Below are 19,023 nucleotides of genomic sequence, written 5' to 3' on the forward strand. Positions count from 1 at the left end.
GCCTGGGTGATAGGAGTGTCTCATTGAGGGGTTTAAATTGCGGATCTATTGTGCGAGTGGGCTCTCTAGCGCGGACCCGGTTAACAGTGGCGGATCCAGGATTTTTTTCCACTGGGTTCACTTTTTTCGGTGCTCGAATTTCGTTCAGCCCGACGTTAGAATTTTCGGGTCAGGTCGGGCTTTATCGCTAAAGATATCTATCCTATTATCTATCTTCGTCTCCAAATAAACACATTTCTCTAAAGTGATTTCTAATAAACTTTTACAAAAGTAATTTGAGTCAAGTCGTGTCGGGTTGGGTCGGGTCGGGCTTTATCACTAAAGTCACCTTTTCCCTATCATCTTTGGAAGTTAGTGAACCAAATGACTCCGCTAAATCTCCTCTAATTGTCTCAGCATGACAAGATGAAGAAATTGTTGTGTTGACCCCCACTTTTCAATAATTTCAAAACCCATAAAACCATACCCAAATGTTGTTACATTGAAGAATCAAATTGGTGTGTTCACTTCATGTAATTTTTGAACACAACTAAAAAATAATCAAAAACCGAATCCATTTGCTGAGAATCAGAAATAATGTATACACAAGTTGCCTACAAACAATAATTTTAGGTTAATGAGATGATACCCATAATGGCTAAAGTAGGTTGTATGGATTCTCAATACAAACAATTTTAGGTTAATAAGATGATACCCAGCTTTTGCTAATCATCCACAAGTTACAGATACAATCATGCGTTTTTAATGTGACAACTCGAGTTTCTGACTTTCACTTTCGCATTAAATGCGCGTTGACTTTGACTGTTTAGTTGTTTGAAGTTGTGGACTTGAAATTGTACGCGTTGTGTTTTAATGTAACGTATTTGCTGTGGTAGAAAATAATATTAGAATTATTATTTAAAACATTTAGTCTAGATCACGAAACATGACCCACAGTTCGAAGGATCTCGAAACATATCCTTCGATTCGAAGGATCAACTTTCGGTCCGAAAGATCTCGAAACATATCCTTCGACCAAGGACCCTATCCTTCGACATCTTTCGGCCCAGCCTTTCTAATGGGCTTGGCCCATTTCTGTGATACGTTTAAATACGTGAATGCATGTAAGTCATCGGTCAGTTTCAAAAACCCTAGTTCTATTGTGTGTGTGTGACGGCATAGCAGACCCATCCTCTGTTCGAAGGATTTCATTCCGTAATCCAGATTTCCGGTTAGTGTGTGGTGTTGTTTATGATGCTTTGATTTCACGATGCTTTGATTTCATGATTTACCTATTGTCTTGCAATATATTGTTGTATGTTAATCGGATATGTATGACTATCGGATCTGTTTTGATGATGTTCAATGATAATATTTTATGGATCGGTTATGATAACCGGATATGTATGTTAGATAGTTGAACCGAATGATGATTATGTTTACATGACACATAGATGACGATTCGGATTGGTTGATGATTGATTCTGTTACCGTTAAATGATTTCTAGGAATGATAGTAACTGTCGTAGATGATCTTGTGCCTTCTGTGTAATGAAACTGATGAAATGTGCTTGTTAATGATGATGACGGCTGTAGATGATTAGGGTTTCTGTTTCTGTAATTGACTGCGTGATATCCGTAACTGATTGTGATCAAACGTAACTGATATGTATCGAAAGATACTTGCTACTCGAAACATAGTTGTTGTCGAAAGATGCTTGTTAGTCGAACCATAGTAGTGTTGACCGAAGGATAGCTTTGACCGAACCATAGTAGCATTGACCGAAGGATAGCATTGACCGAAACATAATTAGGTTGACCGAAAGATGACAGTTGGTCGAAAGATGACTTTGGTTCGAAACATAACATTCGGTCCGAAGGATAACTGTGATAACTGTGTATCGAAAGATCACTAATGTACCGAAAGATAAGGGTGGATCGAAAGATATATAATTATGAACATACTTTGAATGTTGGAATGTATGCTTAATTTATTTGACATGCCATGCTTAGTGATGAATGTTAACATTTGTATTCGTGCGCACTAGCTGATGATTAAATGTGAAACAATACGTGTTGTGCCGATATGCAAACTGACTGTTATGTGAACATTAAATTGCATGCGTATCATTGTGAACATGAACTGATTTGTTACGTGCATACAATAGGACGTGATTAATTACTTGTGAGTGCATAATCTAGCATACCGAGCAAACCAAGGTGAGTTCACACAGCCAAGGCATGGGTTCCCAGGGTGGGAATGGGTTGGATGATTGTTGTGCATGCTTAAATGATACTTGTCGAACTGCCTTCGCACACACCCTGGTTGGTAAAGACTATGGTCGCGAACGAACTACTCAACTGCCTTCGCACACACCCTGGTCGGTAAAGACTATGGTCGCGAACGAACTGATAAATTGCCTTCGCACACACCCTGGTCGGTAAAGACTACGGTCGCGAACTAATGAACCTAATCTTCGCACACATGCCTGTGAGGCCGCGATGGAACTGATACGATATGAGACTTAATTGAACGAACGCATTATTACCCAAACTAAACTATTAACTGTGAACTCGCTCAACTAGTTTGTTGATCATTCTGTTACATGCCTTGCAGATCGTTAGGTACTTGGAGCTTGCACTGGAGAAGCGGGTCGTTGTGGACAAGGATCGTGGCTTTTCTGTTGAACTATTATGACACTTAAAACTGTTACTATTACTGGATTATTTACTATGCTTCCGCTTCATTTTGAAACTATGATTATCTTTGAACACTTTTCGTATTGAATGAATGGTTTACATTTATTTTACTTAATATTAATTGCATGTTCAATATGATTGGTGGCTTGATCCTGGTCATGTCACGCCTCCAAGCGGTGGTACTCCGCGTGTGGGATTTTGGGGGTGTGACAGATTGGTATCAGAGCCATTGGTTATAGAGAACTTGGTTTTAATATGGAAAAACGTTTTTATTAAAACCAGACTATAACCAGAACAGTGCTCTCAACGATCCACAACGACGCTTCGCTCCACGTGCAAGACTCAACTTCCTAGGTAATAAGGTTTATGTTTATTGCCTACATTGCTAGAATTTGCATAGAACTTTGCTCGTAGTATGCTTACATTACCTTGCTCACAACTTGTTATTGCATGAGAATACTTATGTGCTTACACTCTTCTGTCATCGCACTATTCGCGAACCTTTCTCACTTATGTTGCCTTTGATGTGAAGATCAATGGCCGCACGAATTACCATGACTCAAGCCCAGCTAGAGGCTCTCGTTGCTGCGGCAGTTGCAGCCGCCCAAGCAGGTAGTATACCCTGCAGTATAGACACTAGGATCTTTAGATCCTACATTAATTCTCGTACTTAACTTTGCCCTATTCGTACACAATAGGTCAACCCGCTCAGCAACAACCTGGGTGCACCTTCAAGAATTTCATGGAATGTCGTCCTAGCTCGTTCAGTGGCACGGAAGGAGCAGTTGGACTCCTCCACTGGTTTGAAAAGCTCGAGTCGGTTTTCGAAATGTGTGAATGCCCTGAGGCTCGCAGGGTGAAGTTCGCCACTGGCACACTTGAAGGGATTGCGCTCACTTGGTGGAACGCACAAGTGCAGATCTTAGGGTTGGCAGCTGCTAACGCCACACCCTGGAATGACTTCAAAGAACTGATCAAGAGGGAATACTGCACTAGAGAAGACATTCACAAGTTGGAGGACGAGTTGTATAACTTGAAAATGGTTGGTTCGGAAATCGAAGCTTACACCAAGAGATCAAATGAGTTGGCTGTGTTATGTCCAACTATGGTGGACCCTCCATACAAGCGTATTGAGTTGTACCTCAAAGGTTTGGCACCAGAAATACAGAGCCACGTTACCTCGGCTAATCTCAACAATATCCAGGAAATACAGCGTCTCGCTCATCGCATCACCGATCAGGCAGTGGATCAGAATAAACTGCCAAAGCGTGTCGGCGCTACTGCTACAGTCACTCCAGCTGCTACTTCTGCTACACCCAGCGACAACAAGAGAAAATGGGATGGGGATTCCAGCAGGGGATCGGTGTCTGCTCAGTCCCAAACTCAGCAACGTCGCACCAACGATTACCAGAGTCCGAGTCAGCAATCATCGGGAAGTCAGGGACAACGTGGTTATCAGGGAAATCATCCGTGGTGCAACAGGTGCAACAAACACCACAGTGGAAGGTGTCGGAAAGATCGCTGTCAAAGATGCCACAAGATGGGCCATGAGGCCAAAGATTGTAGAAGCGCGCGTGTAACGCCCTGCGTTTTCATACTTTCTATATTAAAAAAAAAACGTTGTTCGTATTCCTATTTTTGGAAAACTTTGTATTCTCGTATTCGTTATAATTGTCGAAAAATCTTTATTTTTTTTTTATTTCAGTCGTTATAAAAAATGGTTATTTATTCATGGTTTAATTTATTTAAATAAATTAATTAATAATTAAAAATTTTATTTTTTTTATATATCTAGTTAGTCTCGTTAGATATTAAAGTTAGTAAACTAACCTAGTTAGTTTAATTATAAAGTTAATCCTTTTAAATATATATATAACATAAACAAGGGTTAGTTAAAGTCCAGGGACTGATAGAGCAATTAACTGAAAGTTTAAACCTGTAGGGACCATTTATGTACGTTTTAAAAGTTAAAAAAATCAAAACAAAAATAAAGGGGGCTGGCCGGGACTCGAACCCGGGTCACCCCAATCACACGCGCGCAACTAACCAGCTGGGCTGCACCTTCACATGGATTAGAATCCGGCATTTAATTCATTTAACCACTCGGAGCGGCCCAAATAGGCAGCCGCGACCAGGCCCTTCCCAGCTCGATTTTCAGCGCCATTTTTGATGTTTTTTGAGTTTTAAACTCACTTCCAACATTAAATAACCAACCACTACCTAACCTTAACACTTCCCTATAAATACCACACCTCTTCCAAGCTTCATACACTTTTCAAACACCTCAAAATCACTCTCAAATCACCTAAAACGTAGCTGAAATTCTGTGTTCGAGTAGATTCATCGAGCTTTACGAAAATGGGCATAACTTCTTCATTTCTTATCCGTTTTGGTCCATTCTTTTTCCAGAACGCTTGGCTTGACCTTGGCCTTGATTCTAGGGGTGTTTCACAGCAAACAAGTCCCTGGAACTCCGGCAAAAAGGCTTCAAAGTCCACTGTTTAAGTTTGTTTTCATTAATCTTTGTTTAGACATGAGTTTAACTCACTCAAACCTATGTCCTTATGCTTATAACCACTCCTATGGTTAGTTAGGCTTAAAAACAAGGTTGAGACATACAAAATCAGAGGATAATCCTCAAATACTTTCTGTTTTGTTTAGGGTTTTTGACCTACAAGTCATGTTCAAGCTTCAAGCTTGATGAAGGAGTGATTATGGATCAACTTGGGTTATCCAACATAGAATCCCCACATGATTTGATGATTTCTCATAGTGTAGTTGTTTCTTATTCTTGTATTAATATTAGTTCATGACCCTCCTTGTATGTTTTTACATCAAGTGTAGTGGTGAACCATAAGAGGTACCTAAATGGAAGCTTGTTCTTCCTACCTCCTACATGATTTCTATGACACAATAGAGGTACCTAAATGAAGATTAACCTTCTACCTCATGCTTGATTATTGGACTAAATAATACATATAATACTTATACATATATATACTATTCGAACCCTTGATGGTGGACTTGTGTTCATTCGTCAAGATATTAGAATAACATCATCTAAGACATAAGACTTGTTACGATTCTAATGAGTATATTACTCATGAAAACATTAACCCTTGAGGTTTCATAGTGTCAAGAACAAGTACTTGGTGTAAAGAATGATTATTTTCGAATACCTATATTCTTGTGTTTTAACTTCCTAAATCTCTACACAAACACATTCAACCTCCTAACCTTATCAACTTCGTCATATTGGATAATCGGAAAGCTTATGCAAATTTGTGAGTATACTCGTATTTCCCCCTTTTTACTTTTACCACTTTTGGGGTGTAACATGTTTACCTATTAACTTACACATGAACACTTTGTTAAACACATGAACGTTCCTATAACATGCTTGTATACGTGATGACTTGATACTTTAAACTTGGGTTATTCTTATGTGTTGAACTTATCATTAACTTCGTACGAGCCAAACCTTGACATATGTAGCGCTATAGGATTAACGACCCGCCCGTAAACTTGAGGTTATGTCTTGAGCATATTGCGTTTTCTTGGTTTGATATGTTAGACACATGCCATATTTAATGTTATCTTGAATCATATGCTTGCCATGAGGAATTGTTCACACTTTATATCTTATGCTATGTACGTACCAAACTTGTATACTCGCCTTTGCTTTTGCATTGAATTGTATTTTTAAACATGTTACAGGTTGATGATGATGAAATGAAACGGATAGCAAAGATGCCTAGATACTCACTTAGACGTTTAGGGTTAAAGTGTTGTATCAATTTTGTTTATGTTATGTTGAACAATGTTGTTATTTGCTTTTCTTGTAATGTTTTGACAATTTATTTTGGAAATGAAATTTGGATTATTAAATTATTGTCACAAATAGCGTTATGATGTCTCGAGCAATCTTCACACTTCGTCTCATCCCGATGTTTCCGCCATTGGTTGGGGTGTGACAGATTGGTATCAGAGCCATAACTATAGGGAATTAGGAAAAGTAGGAATGCTTTAGCCTAGTCTATAGTTTTAGAACCTTATTCGTATGTTTTGCTTGGACTACTACATGATACTTTATTTGTTACTTATTTATGCTCTTTTAAACATGTATGTTACTCATGTGTAATATTCGACATGTTATTCTTACGCATTAATGCTTGTTTTATTATGTGTTAACACTTGTTTCGTTGTTCGATTCTTTATGTGTTATTCTTGACATATTTCTCTATGTGTTAATACTTGTTTTATTTCATTATTTAAGTATCATCCTTGATATGCTTTCTTATGTGTTTATACTTGTTTGTGTATCTCCTTCGACATACACTTCCCTCATGCATTTTACTCGATTATTCTAAATCCGACAACACTCATATTGTACAAATGAGACGAATTCACCAAAATAGGCGTGAAACCCACAATTTGGTGAACGACTCTCAATCTACCTACTCTTTTTTTTTACACGAGATATCGCGATTAAGCTAGGAGTGAAATCCACATCTTAATGGTAAATCTCAAATTTCAAGTTCTAGTGGACCCTCGTCAACACGTCGAAATTAAATTTTGACCCGACGAGTACCAACCACACTTAGGATACGAAATCGTCAAGTTAGGGGTGAAACCCGCACCTTGTCGACTAGTTCCACTCCTTGGCATTTTTTTTCATAAATCCCGCCAAGTCTCGAAATTTCGATTGATTTGGGACATGTAGTAACCGGAAGGGTAAATACCGTTAACCGACTTGTCGGCGAGAGTATTTTACCTATTAGGCCAAAACATGCTCCTCAAATTCAAAAGACTTTTTGACCACTTTGGTTAGTCAAAGTTCCGTTTTGGAACACTCCAAACTTTGGTCAAACATGTGTTTCTATTGTTCATTTTATACGATGCAATCTTTCAACCTCGAGTTTACCTTTGATTTCTCTTTTCACACGCACAACATATCGAACCTTTTCGATACACTTATATACGCATGATTTTCATATAATTTAAATTCATATTCCTTGTAACAACTAGTGGAGATGTATCATCGAGATTGGAGTGACTTCCTTACCTTGACGATTGACTCCACCCCTCTTCCCTTAAAACGACTTCACCAACGAGTTAGGGGTGATTCCCTTACTTAGGTGACCGTTACCCAAAACTTATCTTTCAAAATATTTTATTATGCAAACCCGATCATGTTTTATACCTAAATCATTTATCATTATTCAAAATACCTACTTATACCGATTTCAAAATACATTGTTTATCAAACGTACTTCTTATTCTACCATCCATTTTCACTCAAATCATATACACGAGATTCTTAATCATGTCTTTACCGTTTTACTACATGAATTTCCAAACCTTACGAAATGCTACCTATCAATTTAATCGGTCTAATGAATCTCTTGCCCATGAACTTCACATCTGATTTATTAACTGAAACACGTTCACATTATATCATCATACTAGAGACTTCCACTCTTAATCGAAATCAAACTAACCTTTCTCAATTACTTATAAGACCTCATAGATGTTATATGATCGTTTTACCAAATACTCTTTCCAACATCAATAAATCCTTTGTTAAAATTATTTTTAAACAATCACTAAGTTCTTTTACTAAATTTCTTTTCTAAGGGTCGACGTTTTCACAAGAACTTTCAAAGTTCAAAATTTCATGTTTTGATGCAAATGAAACAAACCCGTTATTTAAAAAAAAAAAAAAAAAAAAAACTTCTCCACAACGCTTAACTCGTCATCCAAATTTCAAAACACGTGGGCTAGAGACTTCATGGGGACCGACAATTTTCAACATACGTGAACTCCTTTTTTTTGCAAAAGTAGCATTTCCAATCATTACAAAATACGTTAAGCATGACCAATGAGTACTTTATGTTCCTTTACATATACAAACTATATTCTACCTTTCAAACCAAGCTCAATCTAATTTTGATTCGACAAACTCAACGTTTTGTTTAAACAACTATACATGCACATCATCATACACATTTTAGTCAATATCTCGCGATAACATCATTTATATCGTTCGTATCTACATACTTAACCTTTTTTTTTCTCTACAATGTCTCAACGTACACCATATACGCAATATTTATTTTTCATACCTACACCTATGTTCATACGTTTTATGCTTGTACTCATACACATACTACTTATACGTTTTACGCTTCTGCTTGTACACATACTACTTACACGTTTTATGTTTATGCTCATACATACATGCGTATTCATACTTAAACTTATGCTCATACTTTCATCCTTACTCATGATTCGTACATTCGTACCTATACGCGAGCGTAATCCGAGGGATTCGCTTACGTGGGTCCCATACATGCTTAAACATAAACATGCTTACATACGACATTCTTCTACGTACACATTCTTATTTTCAAATTCATGTATACCTTGATTCATACATAACTAGTACAAGCTATGTGGATCATGCGACAATCAGTATAATCGCGGGTGCACACGGGATTATAGTGATAGGCGTATGAGAACCATAGAGTGTACTACTGTGTATGGTAAGACACGGAACGTAACATGACCCCAAGTAACGAAACAGACGTAATGTGGTTAAAACATGGTGGATACGCCGCTGGTACTTCCTATATATAAGTGTTTTCACCATGTTACCAAACTTTCGTAAAACGTGCCATGAGAAATTCAGTGTGTTGCAGACCTTTTGGACCTAATACAACTTCACGCAACTCACAAACGCATTATATCCGATTATTCATGACGAGACTTCATCCTTAACACACTACTTTTCATCCATCTAACACTTACGCTATTCTTATACTTGCCTTCATTAAGAGTCAATCGTACGCCCCATACTCCTATTATTCTCCATTATCCTTTCTTTCATACGAACCTCGTTCACAATCAAGCTTGTTTAAACATTCGAATCCTAACTTATCTTATTACCTTTAGAACCGATTTTCTATTCTTTATTCTTGTGCAACATACTTAGTAGGCCGTTATCACTTTATTTAAAGTACCAAACCTTCTTGTCCCTTTCAATAAACAATTTTGTAATGTGTGATTTTACTATCCTTAAAACTTCCTACGCAAGCTACCTCTCTTTTATTGATTTTAACCCATTCTATATATAAAGATCCCTTTACGAACCTATTTTTTTTTTTTTCTTCTCGTTCTTCAAAGTTCGCACTTTTCAAAATATTTTAAAATTTCAGAATTTCAATTTTTAAAAAAAAAAAAAAATCATCTTTTGCCAAAACTCTTTCAAGTCTTCCTCTGGATTAAATTTCGGGACGAAATTTCCTAAAGGAGGGGAGACTGTAACGCCCTGCGTTTTCATACTTTCTATATTAAAAAAAAAAACGTTGTTCGTATTCCTATTTTTGGAAAACTTTGTATTCTCGTATTCGTTATAATTGTCGAAAAATCTTTATTTTTTTTTTATTTCAGTCGTTATAAAAAATGGTTATTTATTCATGGTTTAATTTATTTAAATAAATTAATTAATAATTAAAAATTTTATTTTTTTTATATATCTAGTTAGTCTCGTTAGATATTAAAGTTAGTAAACTAACCTAGTTAGTTTAATTATAAAGTTAATCCTTTTAAATATATATATAACATAAACAAGGGTTAGTTAAAGTCCAGGGACTGATAGAGCAATTAACTGAAAGTTTAAACCTGTAGGGACCATTTATGTACGTTTTAAAAGTTAAAAAAATCAAAACAAAAATAAAGGGGGCTGGCCGGGACTCGAACCCGGGTCACCCCAATCACACGCGCGCAACTAACCAGCTGGGCTGCACCTTCACATGGATTAGAATCCGGCATTTAATTCATTTAACCACTCGGAGCGGCCCAAATAGGCAGCCGCGACCAGGCCCTTCCCAGCTCGATTTTCAGCGCCATTTTTGATGTTTTTTGAGTTTTAAACTCACTTCCAACATTAAATAACCAACCACTACCTAACCTTAACACTTCCCTATAAATACCACACCTCTTCCAAGCTTCATACACTTTTCAAACACCTCAAAATCACTCTCAAATCACCTAAAACGTAGCTGAAATTCTGTGTTCGAGTAGATTCATCGAGCTTTACGAAAATGGGCATAACTTCTTCATTTCTTATCCGTTTTGGTCCATTCTTTTTCCAGAACGCTTGGCTTGACCTTGGCCTTGATTCTAGGGGTGTTTCACAGCAAACAAGTCCCTGGAACTCCGGCAAAAAGGCTTCAAAGTCCACTGTTTAAGTTTGTTTTCATTAATCTTTGTTTAGACATGAGTTTAACTCACTCAAACCTATGTCCTTATGCTTATAACCACTCCTATGGTTAGTTAGGCTTAAAAACAAGGTTGAGACATACAAAATCAGAGGATAATCCTCAAATACTTTCTGTTTTGTTTAGGGTTTTTGACCTACAAGTCATGTTCAAGCTTCAAGCTTGATGAAGGAGTGATTATGGATCAACTTGGGTTATCCAACATAGAATCCCCACATGATTTGATGATTTCTCATAGTGTAGTTGTTTCTTATTCTTGTATTAATATTAGTTCATGACCCTCCTTGTATGTTTTTACATCAAGTGTAGTGGTGAACCATAAGAGGTACCTAAATGGAAGCTTGTTCTTCCTACCTCCTACATGATTTCTATGACACAATAGAGGTACCTAAATGAAGATTAACCTTCTACCTCATGCTTGATTATTGGACTAAATAATACATATAATACTTATACATATATATACTATTCGAACCCTTGATGGTGGACTTGTGTTCATTCGTCAAGATATTAGAATAACATCATCTAAGACATAAGACTTGTTACGATTCTAATGAGTATATTACTCATGAAAACATTAACCCTTGAGGTTTCATAGTGTCAAGAACAAGTACTTGGTGTAAAGAATGATTATTTTCGAATACCTATATTCTTGTGTTTTAACTTCCTAAATCTCTACACAAACACATTCAACCTCCTAACCTTATCAACTTCGTCATATTGGATAATCGGAAAGCTTATGCAAATTTGTGAGTATACTCGTATTTCCCCCTTTTTACTTTTACCACTTTTGGGGTGTAACATGTTTACCTATTAACTTACACATGAACACTTTGTTAAACACATGAACGTTCCTATAACATGCTTGTATACGTGATGACTTGATACTTTAAACTTGGGTTATTCTTATGTGTTGAACTTATCATTAACTTCGTACGAGCCAAACCTTGACATATGTAGCGCTATAGGATTAACGACCCGCCCGTAAACTTGAGGTTATGTCTTGAGCATATTGCGTTTTCTTGGTTTGATATGTTAGACACATGCCATATTTAATGTTATCTTGAATCATATGCTTGCCATGAGGAATTGTTCACACTTTATATCTTATGCTATGTACGTACCAAACTTGTATACTCGCCTTTGCTTTTGCATTGAATTGTATTTTTAAACATGTTACAGGTTGATGATGATGAAATGAAACGGATAGCAAAGATGCCTAGATACTCACTTAGACGTTTAGGGTTAAAGTGTTGTATCAATTTTGTTTATGTTATGTTGAACAATGTTGTTATTTGCTTTTCTTGTAATGTTTTGACAATTTATTTTGGAAATGAAATTTGGATTATTAAATTATTGTCACAAATAGCGTTATGATGTCTCGAGCAATCTTCACACTTCGTCTCATCCCGATGTTTCCGCCATTGGTTGGGGTGTGACAGCGCGACCAGTAAACCAGAACCAGCAACTCCCACCGTCAGCTCCACAGAATCAGCAGCAGCAGCCACAGCGTGGAAATCGGGGATGTTTCCAGTGTGGGGCTGAAGGTCATTACAAACGCGATTGCCCTCAGTTGAACCAGAATCGCAACAACAACAACAACAACCAGGGCAACGGAAATAACAACAATCAGGGTAATGGTAACAACAACAACGGGGGAAACAACAACAACAACGGCAATGAAGCTCGTGGTCGTGCTTTTGTGTTGGGTCGAGGAGATGCAGTGAATGATCCCAATGTGGTTATGGGTAAGTTTCTTCTCGACGATATTTATGTTACTGTCTTATTTGATTCGGGTGCTGATACAAGTTATATGTCATTGAAAATGAGTAAATTATTAAAACGTACACCAACACCCCTAGACACCAAACACGTCGTAGAACTAGCCAATGGTAGAAGTGTAGAAGCCGCTCACGTAGTCAAGGGTTGTAGTATTGTTCTAGCGGGTCAGACTTTCTCGATTGATCTCATACCCATAGTTTTGGGTAGTTTCGACGTCGTCATCGGTATGGATTGGCTATCCCAACATCATGCGGAGATCTTATGCAAAGAAAAAGTTATTCGTATTCCTCGCTCCAGTCAGGAACCTCTCGAAGTACAAGGTGACAAGAGTGGTGCTGTGGTTGGCATCATCTCTTACTTAAAGGCGCAGAAATGTTTACGAAAGGGACATACTGCCATTCTGGCACTTGTCACTGACGCATCAGCAAAGGAAAAGAAGCTGGAGGATATACCAGTTGTGCGTGATTTTCCTCAAGTGTTTCCTGAAGATTTACCTGGTTTACCTCCTCATCGTCAAGTCGAGTTTCAGATTGAGTTAGCTCCTGGAGCAGCACCAATAGCCCGCGCACCGTATCGTTTAGCTCCAACCGAACTGGAAGAACTGTCGAAGCAGCTACAAGAGCTCTTGGAAAAGGGCTTTATTCGTCCAAGCTCTTCGCCTTGGGGAGCTCCAGTGTTATTTGTGAAGAAGAAAGACGGTACGTTCAGGATGTGCATCGACTACCGCGAACTCAATAAGGTGACGGTGAAGAACCGTTATCCTCTTCCGCGCATAGATGACCTATTCGACCAGTTGCAAGGGTCGTGTTACTATTCCAAGATTGATTTAAGGTCAGGGTATCATCAGCTGAGAGTCCGGGATGAGGACGTCTCCAAAACCGCTTTCAGAACTCGCTACGGTCATTACGAGTTTCTTGTCATGCCATTCGGGCTTACGAACGCGCCAGCAGTCTTCATGGATCTTATGAACAGGGTGTGTAAACCCTATCTAGACAAGTTCGTCATTGTCTTCATCGACGACATCCTGATTTACTCCAAGAGTCAGGAGGAGCACGAGCAGCACTTACGCCTTATCTTGGAACTTCTTCGAAAGGAGCAACTGTACGCAAAGTTTTCAAAATGCGACTTCTGGCTTCGTGAAGTCCACTTCTTAGGCCATGTGGTGAACAAGGATGGGATTCATGTCGATCCATCCAAGGTTGATTCGATCAGAAACTGGCCAGCACCACGTACACCGACAGAAATACGCCAATTCTTGGGTTTGGCGGGTTACTACAGGCGATTTATTAAAGACTTCTCAAAGATCGCGCAACCACTTACTATGCTAACACAGAAAGGTGTCGTTTACAGATGGGGTAATACGCAAGAGACCGCTTTTCAGTACTTAAAAGATAGGCTTTGCAGCGCACCTATTCTCTCATTGCCAGAGGGCACGGATGACTTCGTGGTTTACTGTGACGCATCGATACAGGGGCTTGGTTGTGTATTGATGCAGCGGGATAAAGTTATTGCCTACGCTTCGCGGCAACTCAAGGTTCATGAACGGAATTATACGACGCACGATTTAGAGCTGGGAGCTGTTGTTTTCGCGCTTAAGATATGGCGACACTACCTGTACGGTACCAGGTGCACAATTTACACCGATCACAGGAGTCTCGAGCATATACTTAAGCAAAAGGATTTGAATATGCGTCAACGGAGATGGGTTGAACTTCTGAACGACTACGAATGCGCCATCAAGTACCATCCAGGCAAGGCCAATGTTGTGGCTGATGCCCTCAGTCGGAAAGACACTCTACCGAAGCGCGTGCGAGCGCTACAGCTTACTATTCAGTCCAGTCTTCCTGCACAGATACGAGCTGCTCAGTTAGAAGCACTGAAACCCGAAAACGTCAAAGCTGAAGCCTTACGCGGCTCAAGGCAACGCATGGAACAAAAGGAAGACGGCGCCTACTACGTAACGGGGCGTATTTGGGTCCCACTTTATGGCGGTTTACGCGAACTTGTAATGGATGAAGCTCACAAGTCTCGCTATTCGGTACATCCAGGGTCGGATAAAATGTACCACGACATCAGTACTACTTATTGGTGGCCTAGTATGAAGGCCCACATCGCCACCTATGTTGGCAAATGCTTAACCTGTGCGAGAGTCAAGGTTGAATATCAGAAACCAGCTGGTCTACTTCAGCAGCCCAGGATACCGCAGTGGAAGTGGGAAGAAATTTCCATGGATTTCGTTACGGGCTTACCAAGATCCCAGCGTGGGAATGACACTATTTGGGTAATCGTTGATCGACTCACAAAGTCTGCTCACTTCTTGGCTATCAAAGAAACGGATAAGTTTTCTACCCTAGCAGACGTCTATCTTAAAGAAGTTGTTTCGAGGCACGGAGTGCCCACTTCCATTATTTCGGATCGCGATGCACGATTCACGTCAGAGCTTTGGCAAGCGATGCACAAATCCTTCGGCTCACGTTTAGATATGAGCACAGCATATCATCCTCAGACGGATGGGCAGTCTGAGCGAACTATCCAAACTCTAGAAGACATGCTTCGAGCGTGTGTCATCGATTTCGGCAACGGCTGGGAAAAACACCTCCCTTTAGTGGAGTTTTCATACAATAACAGCTATCATACCAGCATTCAAGCCGCTCCATTCGAGGCATTGTACGGACGTAAATGCCGGTCACCTCTCTGTTGGGCAGAGGTGGGGGATAGTCAAATTACGGGTCCAGAGATTGTAGTGGACGCCACAGAAAAGATAGCACAGATACGGCAACGCATGGCGGCAGCACGCGACCGTCAGAAAGCCTACGCGGACAAGCGTAGAAAGCCATTGGAATTTGAGGTCGGGGACCGGGTTTTATTGAAGGTTTCACCCTGGAAGGGTGTGGTTCGATTTGGTAAAAGAGGCAAACTGAATCCGCGGTACGTCGGACCATTTGAAATCTTAGAAAAGATTGGCAAAGTAGCCTACAGATTAAACCTACCAGCTGAACTCGGTGCAGTTCACAATGTATTTCACGTGTCAAATCTGAAGAAGTGCCTGTCAGATGAGACCCTTATAGTTCCTTTTAAGGAACTCACTATCGACGAGCGGTTGCAGTTCGTCGAGGAACCAGTTGAAATCACGGACCGGGATGTTAAGGTCCTCAAACACAAGAGAATCCCTCTTGTTCGAGTTCGTTGGAACTCCCAGCGTGGCCCGGAGTATACCTGGGAACGCGAAGACCAGATGAAAGAAAAGTACCCCCAGTTATTCGAAACCAATGCATCCACTTCTGAGGCTGAAGCTACTACTACTGAATTTCGGGACGAAATTCCAAATCAACGGGGGGATGATGTGACACCCCAGGAAAACCAGTGAACGATGTAACTTACCTAGCTTCCTCAGTGAGTGCGTACCAAATTTCGGGACGAAATTTCTTTTAAGTTGGGGATAATGTGACAACTCGAGTTTCTGACTTTCACTTTCGCATTAAATGCGCGTTGACTTTGACTGTTTAGTTGTTTGAAGTTGTGGACTTGAAATTGTACGCGTTGTGTTTTAATGTAACGTATTTGCTGTGGTAGAAAATAATATTAGAATTATTATTTAAAACATTTAGTCTAGATCACGAAACATGACCCACAGTTCGAAGGATCTCGAAACATATCCTTCGATTCGAAGGATCAACTTTCGGTCCGAAAGATCTCGAAACATATCCTTCGACCAAGGACCCTATCCTTCGACATCTTTCGGCCCAGCCTTTCTAATGGGCTTGGCCCATTTCTGTGATACGTTTAAATACGTGAATGCATGTAAGTCATCGGTCAGTTTCAAAAACCCTAGTTCTATTGTGTGTGTGTGACGGCATAGCAGACCCATCCTCTGTTCGAAGGATTTCATTCCGTAATCCAGATTTCCGGTTAGTGTGTGGTGTTGTTTATGATGCTTTGATTTCACGATGCTTTGATTTCATGATTTACCTATTGTCTTGCAATATATTGTTGTATGTTAATCGGATATGTATGACTATCGGATCTGTTTTGATGATGTTCAATGATAATATTTTATGGATCGGTTATGATAACCGGATATGTATGTTAGATAGTTGAACCGAATGATGATTATGTTTACATGACACATAGATGACGATTCGGATTGGTTGATGATTGATTCTGTTACCGTTAAATGATTTCTAGGAATGATAGTAACTGTCGTAGATGATCTTGTGCCTTCTGTGTAATGAAACTGATGAAATGTGCTTGTTAATGATGATGACGGCTGTAGATGATTAGGGTTTCTGTTTCTGTAATTGACTGCGTGATATCCGTAACTGATTGTGATCAAACGTAACTGATATGTATCGAAAGATACTTGCTACTCGAAACATAGTTGTTGTCGAAAGATGCTTGTTAGTCGAACCATAGTAGTGTTGACCGAAGGATAGCTTTGACCGAACCATAGTAGCATTGACCGAAGGATAGCATTGACCGAAACATAATTAGGTTGACCGAAAGATGACAGTTGGTCGAAAGATGACTTTGGTTCGAAACATAACATTCGGTCCGAAGGATAACTGTGATAACTGTGTATCGAAAGATCACTAATGTACCGAAAGATAAGGGTGGATCGAAAGATATATAATTATGAACATACTTTGAATGTTGGAATGTATGCTTAATTTATTTGACATGCCATGCTTAGTGATGAATGTTAACATTTGTATTCGTGCGCACTAGCTGATGATTAAATGTGAAACAATACGTGTTGTGCCGATATGCAAACTGACTGTTATGTGAACATTAAATTGCATGCGTATCATTGTGAACATGAACTGATTTGTTACGTGCATACAATAGGACGTGATTAATTACTTGTGAGTGCATAATCTAGCATACCGAGCAAACCAAGGTGAGTTCACACAGCCAAGGCATGGGTTCCCAGGGTGGGAATGGGTTGGATGATTGTTGTGCATGCTTAAATGATACTTGTCGAACTGCCTTCGCACACACCCTGGTTGGTAAAGACTATGGTCGCGAACGAACTACTCAACTGCCTTCGCACACACCCTGGTCGGTAAAGACTATGGTCGCGAACGAACTGATAAATTGCCTTCGCACACACCCTGGTCGGTAAAGACTACGGTCGCGAACTAATGAACCTAATCTTCGCACACATGCCTGTGAGGCCGCGATGGAACTGATACGATATGAGACTTAATTGAACGAACGCATTATTACCCAAACTAAACTATTAACTGTGAACTCGCTCAACTAGTTTGTTGATCATTCTGTTACATGCCTTGCAGATCGTTAGGTACTTGGAGCTTGCACTGGAGAAGCGGGTCGTTGTGGACAAGGATCGTGGCTTTTCTGTTGAACTATTATGACACTTAAAACTGTTACTATTACTGGATTATTTACTATGCTTCCGCTTCATTTTGAAACTATGATTATCTTTGAACACTTTTCGTATTGAATGAATGGTTTACATTTATTTTACTTAATATTAATTGCATGTTCAATATGATTGGTGGCTTGATCCTGGTCATGTCACGCCTCCAAGCGGTGGTACTCCGCGTGTGGGATTTTGGGGGTGTGACATTTATAGTGTAACCCTAAATAAATATGGGTTTTGTAAATAAAAAAAGAACAAATAAACCTAAAAGCACATTGATGTCTAGTCCATAATCAAAGCTCATTGTTTCCAATTCTACATACAAAAAGCAAATCACACACCAAATTTCTAACTAGGGCTCCAAATAAACTCATTTGTACTTCAAATTTGGGTTTAACACTACAAACCTACTCAGATTCTCAACTCAACTAAATCAAAAATCAAAACCTTTGCAGATGTAAAAGAGATGGGAAAGACCTGATGTGGTTTAGAGTCGGCGGAGGAGGACGGCGGCCGGTGTCGACGGAGGTGCAGGTGTTCGCTGAAGGTGGAGGCGTCACTGAGGTGCAGATGGGAAAGATCTGATCTTGTTCGCTTATGTTTTTTTGTTTTGGGCTTGTTAACTTGTTTTGTTGTAACCCTAAATGGGTTTTACATTAAAGGGAAAAAATAAAAATAGAAAAACGGAACAAAAATGATTGATAATGTCTCATACGAGATTCGAACCCGGGTGTCTTGGGAAAATAACGCAACCTTAACCAGTGAAGAACCAAAGTTTTTTGCTTATGGGTTCCTTTTATATTTTACTTGTGGGTTCCTTTTCAGTTTGTTATATATATTTACACTAAAAATTAAAAACCGAATGGGTTCCTGGGAACCCGATGTTTGTTAGTTAAG

The sequence above is a fragment of the Helianthus annuus genome, chromosome 17 (assembly GCF_002127325.2).
Source record: "Helianthus annuus cultivar XRQ/B chromosome 17, HanXRQr2.0-SUNRISE, whole genome shotgun sequence".
Lineage (NCBI taxonomy): Eukaryota > Viridiplantae > Streptophyta > Magnoliopsida > Asterales > Asteraceae > Helianthus > Helianthus annuus.